Here is a 7,065-nt window from a genome sequence, read left to right on the forward strand (position 1 = left end):
GGTACACACACTCAAAAAGAAATCTAGGAACAATTTGTAAAAATAACAAATATTTTTAAATAATTTTAAACACCAAGATCATCAGATTAGTTAAGTACTTTCTGAGTTATAGATGTTACAAAAAAACTGTAAAATACACAAATAATGTTTTTTGAGGTATGAGCCTCAAACGCAGTAATGTTATCCTACGGGAGAAAAGACATATACTGCAAGTATATAATTGTAGTTGAAGTTCGGGTGCCCTGTCGAACTTAAGGTGCAAGGGGGCCTAGGCCCAAAGAACCAACAGCAGTTTTAGTTTACTTGTTGTGGAGTGTCTTGGTGCAGAGGTGTTTAATAGGTTGGTAGCCTTGAGTGCTACACCATAGGTAGCAATGGGCACCTGAAAACAAAGGCTGCAAGGGGGGGACCTGGCAACACATCTGTCAGAACTCAAAGGGGCGCTCAGCTAGTGAGGGTCTTTAGAACAAGGGGGCGAAGTTGGTTGTCATGAACCCGGGCTGTGGAGCTGTTCACTTGTGTTGGAGGCTCACACGGTTCTCGGTTTGACCTGAAGAGGGGATGAAAATGAGACACAGGGCCACTCTGGGTGTAAGTCTAGTCTGCCCTGAAGTCCCACGTTATGCAGGTCGGCTTTGGCAGCGGTGGTGTAGCTGCTAGACACTAACAAGCCTTGGTTGCTGCAAGTGCTCCAGTACCCAGTGTATTGGTGCAGGGGGCTCCTTGAGGGTCTAGCATCTCAACTCAGTAAAGAGATGGGTCTGACCTCCTGGAACCAAGAAAACCTCTTCCATGCGTGATGCTTCCTTGGTGGGATCGATGGCTAGCCAAACAAGCTAGTGAACAAGTGTGGTCAGTGCCTGCAGATGCAGAGGGATGGCTCCTTCACCCCAAGGAAGGTGCTAAGTTGTTACTGAAGTGCTGGGAGTCCTCCAAGTGTTGGGGAAGATGCACAGCTTTTGGACAAATCAGGTCTTTGCAACTGTTGAGGAACCAGCAGCCAGGCAAGGTTTTGGGCCAAGTTCATTGTAGGTCCGCAGTTCTCGCGGTCTTTGCCCTTCTTCTGTTCCCAGGTAGACAAGATGCTGGTCTGGTGTTGGGGGGGGGGGCTAAATACTCTAATTAAGGGTGTTTCGGGTAGTAGCCAATGGGCTACCTATCACTGGGGTGACAACACCCCCTATATGACCACTTCCTGTGGGGAGGGGGCATAACCCAGACCCAGAATTCTCTATTTTCACCAAAAGCAGCAGGGTATTCTGAACAAGGGTGTCAGGGTTCCACCCCCTTTTCTTTCACCTCCAGTCTATCATTGCAAAAGAGTTAAAAAACAAAGTCTTTAATATCTGTGCTTAAAAAATTTGCAAACCCTTATCAATAACGGCCCAACAACACTCGATCCACGCAGAACCAGGTGGGAGGGATGGCTGGGCCACCTGGAGGAGGAGGAGGACTGACGTGACGCCCTTATGGCCCCAAAACCATCACAACCTGAGCCAGACTCTGCCTAATCCAACTATACTACCTGCACACCGCCTACCTCACCCCAGAGTGCTTGTATAGGGCGGGTTTACGTCCCTCTCCAGACTGCACGCGCTGCAGACAAGAAGCGGCCAATTTTTATCACATGATCTGGACCTGCCCCAGCTATGTTCCGTACTGGGTAGCAATAGAGTCTGAACTCACACACGTCCTGGGCTGGCAGGTTCCCCATGACCCCGTAAGTCTTATCCTGGGAGTAATGGAGGGCCTAGATAGACCCCGAGCTGACAAACTGTTCCTTGGGACAGCTATTGCGGTAGCCAAGCGTGATATCACTGCTGCTTGGGCACATTCTAAACCCCCAAGTATAAGCAAATGGTGCCAGGGCATAGACTGGTGTGCCGCACAGGAAAATCCCTTATTTGAGGCCCGGGCTGCCCAACCAAACATAAAAAGGTTTGGGGCAAATGGACGAAACAGCTAGATTAATTAGAACTAATGTCTACCTGTGTACACAATGGCAATGTTTATGGGCTGTGGTTGAGAATTGATACTTTGATTTGTATGCAATCTAATCTAAGGAGTCAAGGTTCAGGGTCACCCCTAAATACTAACTTTAGGGGCGTTAAAGCGGTGTGCAGATTGGGACCAACGGGTCCCTTCCATGGGGTGGGTACACCCCCTAGCATGCCACACTCCGATGGGAGGAGGCATGAGCCTCTTCCTACTTGCCTGAGACCTCTCATCTTCAAGATGGAGGGGACTGAGATGTATGCTTCACCTCGCCTCCCCACCAGAGGGGTGGGGTTGGCAAAGGTGAAGACACCTCTCTTTCTAGCTTGGGTTTCCTGACGATTCTCCCACCTAAGGTGGAGGCTAGGGGGGCGTGGCCTGGTGCTCGGCAAGATGGCTGCACTGTAGTGCTTCACTGCCGGCCGCTAATTAATATCCTACATTTATCCTGCCCTAACCGCGCCATCTGACCATTTGCGTCCTGGAGCAGGCATGCTGGGCACCTGGTCGCACTAGCGGTGTCCTTTTGGGTGGATTTCGGCCGTGCTGTGGCGAGTTAAACACCACGTGGCAAGCTGTGGAGAGACAGTAATGGTGGCGGAGTGAGCAGCTGGAAGGGGCTGCTAGGGCTGCTGGAGCTGCGGGATCTGGTGACAAAGCGCAGTGTCCCGGTGGAGACATGTGGACCCGGGAGAGCGAGGGCATACTGTAACGGCAGGTGAGAGGTGACCGGTGCCGAGGACTGGAGCGCCGAGAAAACTTGAGCGGCCAGCTCCGGAGTGGTGCACAGGCCGCGTCGGCTCTGGCTCCTGCGGAGTGGACTATTGGCTGGCCCCCCTCCTGAAGTGGTGCAACGCTGGGCTGTAGGCCTAGCCTGGTACTGTGTGGACGGTACTGCTGGGCCCTGGCCACTGCGGGCGGGGGACTGCGGCCTGTTATTGGGGTGAACGTGGCCTACGCAGACATAGCGCACCGCGAATATGGTGAGGGGCTGACGGAGCGCTGCAGCTGAGGCCATTGCGGACTGCATGTTCACGGACACACGCTCTGGGGCTTGCCTTCACGATCCCAGCCCAGGTACTACAGATTGGGGGTTGCAGGGGCGGTCGAGCGACAGCCGCAGGAGCCTCACTCATCTACTGATTTGGCTGTGCCGCCCTACCGCCGCTGTGCGTACGTTTGGGCTACTTGCAGTAGGTCTAGATAGAAGAGGCCTGACACACGCGCTGCACCGTCCCTGTCTAGGGGGGCTGAGAAGGAGTGCTGCTATTGCTCATTGCGGCCCATCTGTTTCACGAGGGATTTTTACTGCTTCTACCGGGAGGACTGCTGGTATCACCCGCCATTTTACAGCTCCATATCCTGACCGGCTTGGTTTGCATCACGTGGACTGAGGCCCGGGCTGGCTGCCCCATTACTGCGTAGTTTGACAGAATAGGAGGCCTAGAACCCTTCACGCTTTCTAGTGCATGAACGCTACTTCAATGCAAGACGGTTGTCTGACATATCTAACAGCCTATTTACCGTCGTGACCGGAGAGCATGTGCTGCGGCTGTGATTTGGGACCGTGAGCGTCTGAATTGTCTTCGCCTTGCACACGGACATTGCCCTTGGGTGTCTCCGACTGCCACGGTTGCAACGGACTGGTCCTGCTGCTACATCAAGCGCACATTACCAATCGTCTGCGCCATGGGGAAACCAGACAGGAATCAGCCGCGCCTCACCTTTGAGCTGCGCAGGGGTGGTAAGCCGGCGCAGTCTGCAGGTTCTGACTTGGAACTGGATTCATCTGGGCAGGCCACTACGGCCCTTGAGAAATCCTTGGCTGCCATTCAGGCAAGCCTTCAGGCAAACAATGGCAGGATTGAGGCCCTCAATGGCAGGATGGACCACTTCTTGGCAAAGCTGGACAAACAGGCTGTACGCATAGGTGAAGCGGAGCAACGCATCTCGGATACGGAGGATGTCCTCCAACAGGTAGCGGAGAAAACATCGGACATCACAAAGCTATTGGCGGTCATCCAAGCTAAGAACGAGGACATTGAAGCGCGGTCCCGACGCAATAACATTCGCGTTTTGGGCCTACCTGAGTCCACCAATGTAGGGCGTTTAGAGGATTACATGGAGGTGATGATACAAGATATATGTGGCAAGGATGAACTGTCACCCCTCTTCACAGTGAAACGAGCACACAGGTCCCTGGCGGCGTGCCCTCCACCTGGGGCTACTCCGAGGCCGATAATTGCTCGACTGCTCAACTTTAGGGATAGAGACACAGTCCTGCGCATTACTCGGCTGAAAGGTGCGATCACTTATCAAGGTAATGCCCTGTCCTTTTACCCGGACTTCACGGCCACAGTATAGGCAGCTCGAAAAGAATTTAAAAATGTTAAGTAAAGGTTGATAAAAGAAAAGGTTCCCTACGCAATGCTCTATCCAGCGCGCCTGCGGATGGGTCCGTGGACAGTGGAAAGATCTTCACCAACCCTAAACTTGCTATGGAGCATGCTAAGTCCTTGCGGCGTCAGCGGACCTCCCCAAATCACACTTCGGACATTGACGATTGAACAGTAAGGGGGTATATGGAGGGTGCAATATTGTGCGGGCTATGACCCCTTGGATTCTTAACAGGGGTGGGAGGCGAGCTGTGAGTCTTTCCACACGGAGTTAATTTGAATGTTAAAATTGCACGCTTGTTCCAGTATAATATGATGATACACTGGTTATGGTTAATAGAGGCGAAAACATGTCGGTGACCCCCCTCCCTACTAGATCTGGGAGTGGCTTGCGCCGCTACGACCCCCGAAGGGCGATCCCCATTTGATTTGCTGTTTGCAGAGGACAGAGCTATTTAGCTGATACGCCGCAACCTTGCCTCACAGCACCTGGGACCACGCCGCCACCGCCAGGAGTCACGGGGGTGTTGAAGCAGCGTCGCCGCCCCGGGACTACGATTCCCGGCAGCCTCAGCGGCGTCGCGCTTGTTTGACGCTGCGACTGCGCCAGGAGGCGCGTAAAAGCACACCAGAGAATCGCTTCGCGGGACGAGCCGGGCGAAGCCCGGGCCAAGGGCGGGCCCATTTAAGCCCGTTCAAGACCGGACTAGGCCGGGTCGGGCCACCCCCTTGATATTCATCACGCGGCCTACCCCTGTGAGTACTCTGTTTATGGTTATTATTATACCTCGTTGGGTTTTCTGCAATGCCCCCTAAGGAGGCTAAGGGAGCAGTGGACACTGCTAATTTCACGGGAGCCATGGACCAATTCATAACAAGGATGAACTGTGTTGTTGATGAAGGGATCTCTATATTGGAGCGACGTGTTTCACAGGAATTGGCCATTGCAAGAAGGTCTTCAATGGGACATATTGCGAATGCGCAGACTCCAGTTAACTTAGGCGTAAATGTTGGTAGAGATGCTTCACCAATTTTAGAACTCCCCATTCCACAGCTCCCTGTTTGCGACTTATCACAGGCCTCACTTGATAGTCAGTCCACGGCCTCTGAATCTTTGTTGCTATCCCCTCCAAAGTTGCCCATTGTGTCTAATATAGTGAAGGTGAATAACACTAGACAACAGCGTGGGAAAGACCCGGGGGCAATTCCAAAAAACAAGCATTTGCAATGCAATAGGTCTCGCATTTGCGAGAGTTTAAGCTATTGGCATTGTAAATGACAATGCCTTTCATTTATGTTTTAAAAACCAACACGTAAATAAAAGGCGTTGCCATTTACAATGCCAATAACTCAAACTCTCACAACTGCGAGACCTATTGCATTGCAAATGCTTGTTATTTTTGGTATGCGCTGCGCAGTGTCAGTGACGGTCGTCCATGGCTAGTGGGGCAACGCCCCAACGCCCCCAATGGACGAACCGCCACGACGAGTGCAGATGAGCTCAGCTCGTCATGAGCATAGAAGAGGTTAAGATTGAGCCAGCTACATTCACATTTATTATTATAGATTCCTTGGCATTACAATATACATTTTCACTACCTGGCATGATTTAGATAGCACTGCAAATTTTTTCAGGACTGTGAAGCGGACATTCCATGGGACTCTATCGAGAGCCTTTTCCGCGTCCAGCATTATTATTGCTGCTTTAACTTTATTAGTAAAAAATAGACAATAGCTTGGGAGCACGCAGTCTGAAAGGCTACGCGCTCCTTCCCTTAAAGGAGTCGCAATATTGTGGACCTGCATTCGGGCAGGTCCAAGACATGCCTGTAATTAGTTAAAAAATATGATCTCACTTATTTTTAAAAAAAAACTAACAATAAAAACCAATCATGAATATATTTAACAGTTACATATATTCATGAATGCTTAGTTGTTTTAAATATCGTGTGTTATTATTGTGATGTTTTTATGAAGTGTGCTTTGGGGTATCTCAAAATATGAACTGGATGTGAGATCATGTTAAATATTGAGATTTATGCAAGAATGAACTAAAACGTATAAAAAGTTTTTAATCAATGAGATAATATTTTTGAACTAAACACAGGTGTGCAGGTGTAGTACAGATTACTACTGAAAATCCTATCAGAACTATAGGAAGCACCTGCTAATCGCAAGGTGCTGTTTGAAGGAGAGCACTTTTGGGTGGTGGGCTACAACCGGGCGCCATGTTGCAGCTAGACTGAAAATACAGAGTAAGAATGGGCTCCTGCAGCTGGGATGTCACAGTCCGTTGCAAAATTGTGTAAAAATATCTGAGTTTAACGCACAGTTCCTACAGTTATGTCACAGCCCAGAAGTATGTTCCTGAAGTGATAATCGAAGTAATATCTGAGTCTGATGCAAATTCTAGAATTATTGCCATTGTCTGCAGTGATGTCACAGCCTGACGTCGGGTTGCTGAAGTGATGGACAGACTGACGTCATGTCATCGCAGTGGTAGGATAGTCTAGTACTAAGTTTTTGTAGGGCATTTCACAGTGTGACGTCATGAGCCAGCAGCAGTCTCACAGTGTGACTTCAGGTTCCCTCAGATGTTACAGACTGCAACGGCAAGTGGAACTGACGTCACTGCAGCATAATGACATCAGAGAAAGGAGACTATGCAAAATAG

The sequence above is a fragment of the Lissotriton helveticus genome, chromosome 6 (assembly GCF_964261635.1).
Source record: "Lissotriton helveticus chromosome 6, aLisHel1.1, whole genome shotgun sequence".
Classification (NCBI taxonomy): Eukaryota; Metazoa; Chordata; class Amphibia; order Caudata; family Salamandridae; genus Lissotriton; species Lissotriton helveticus.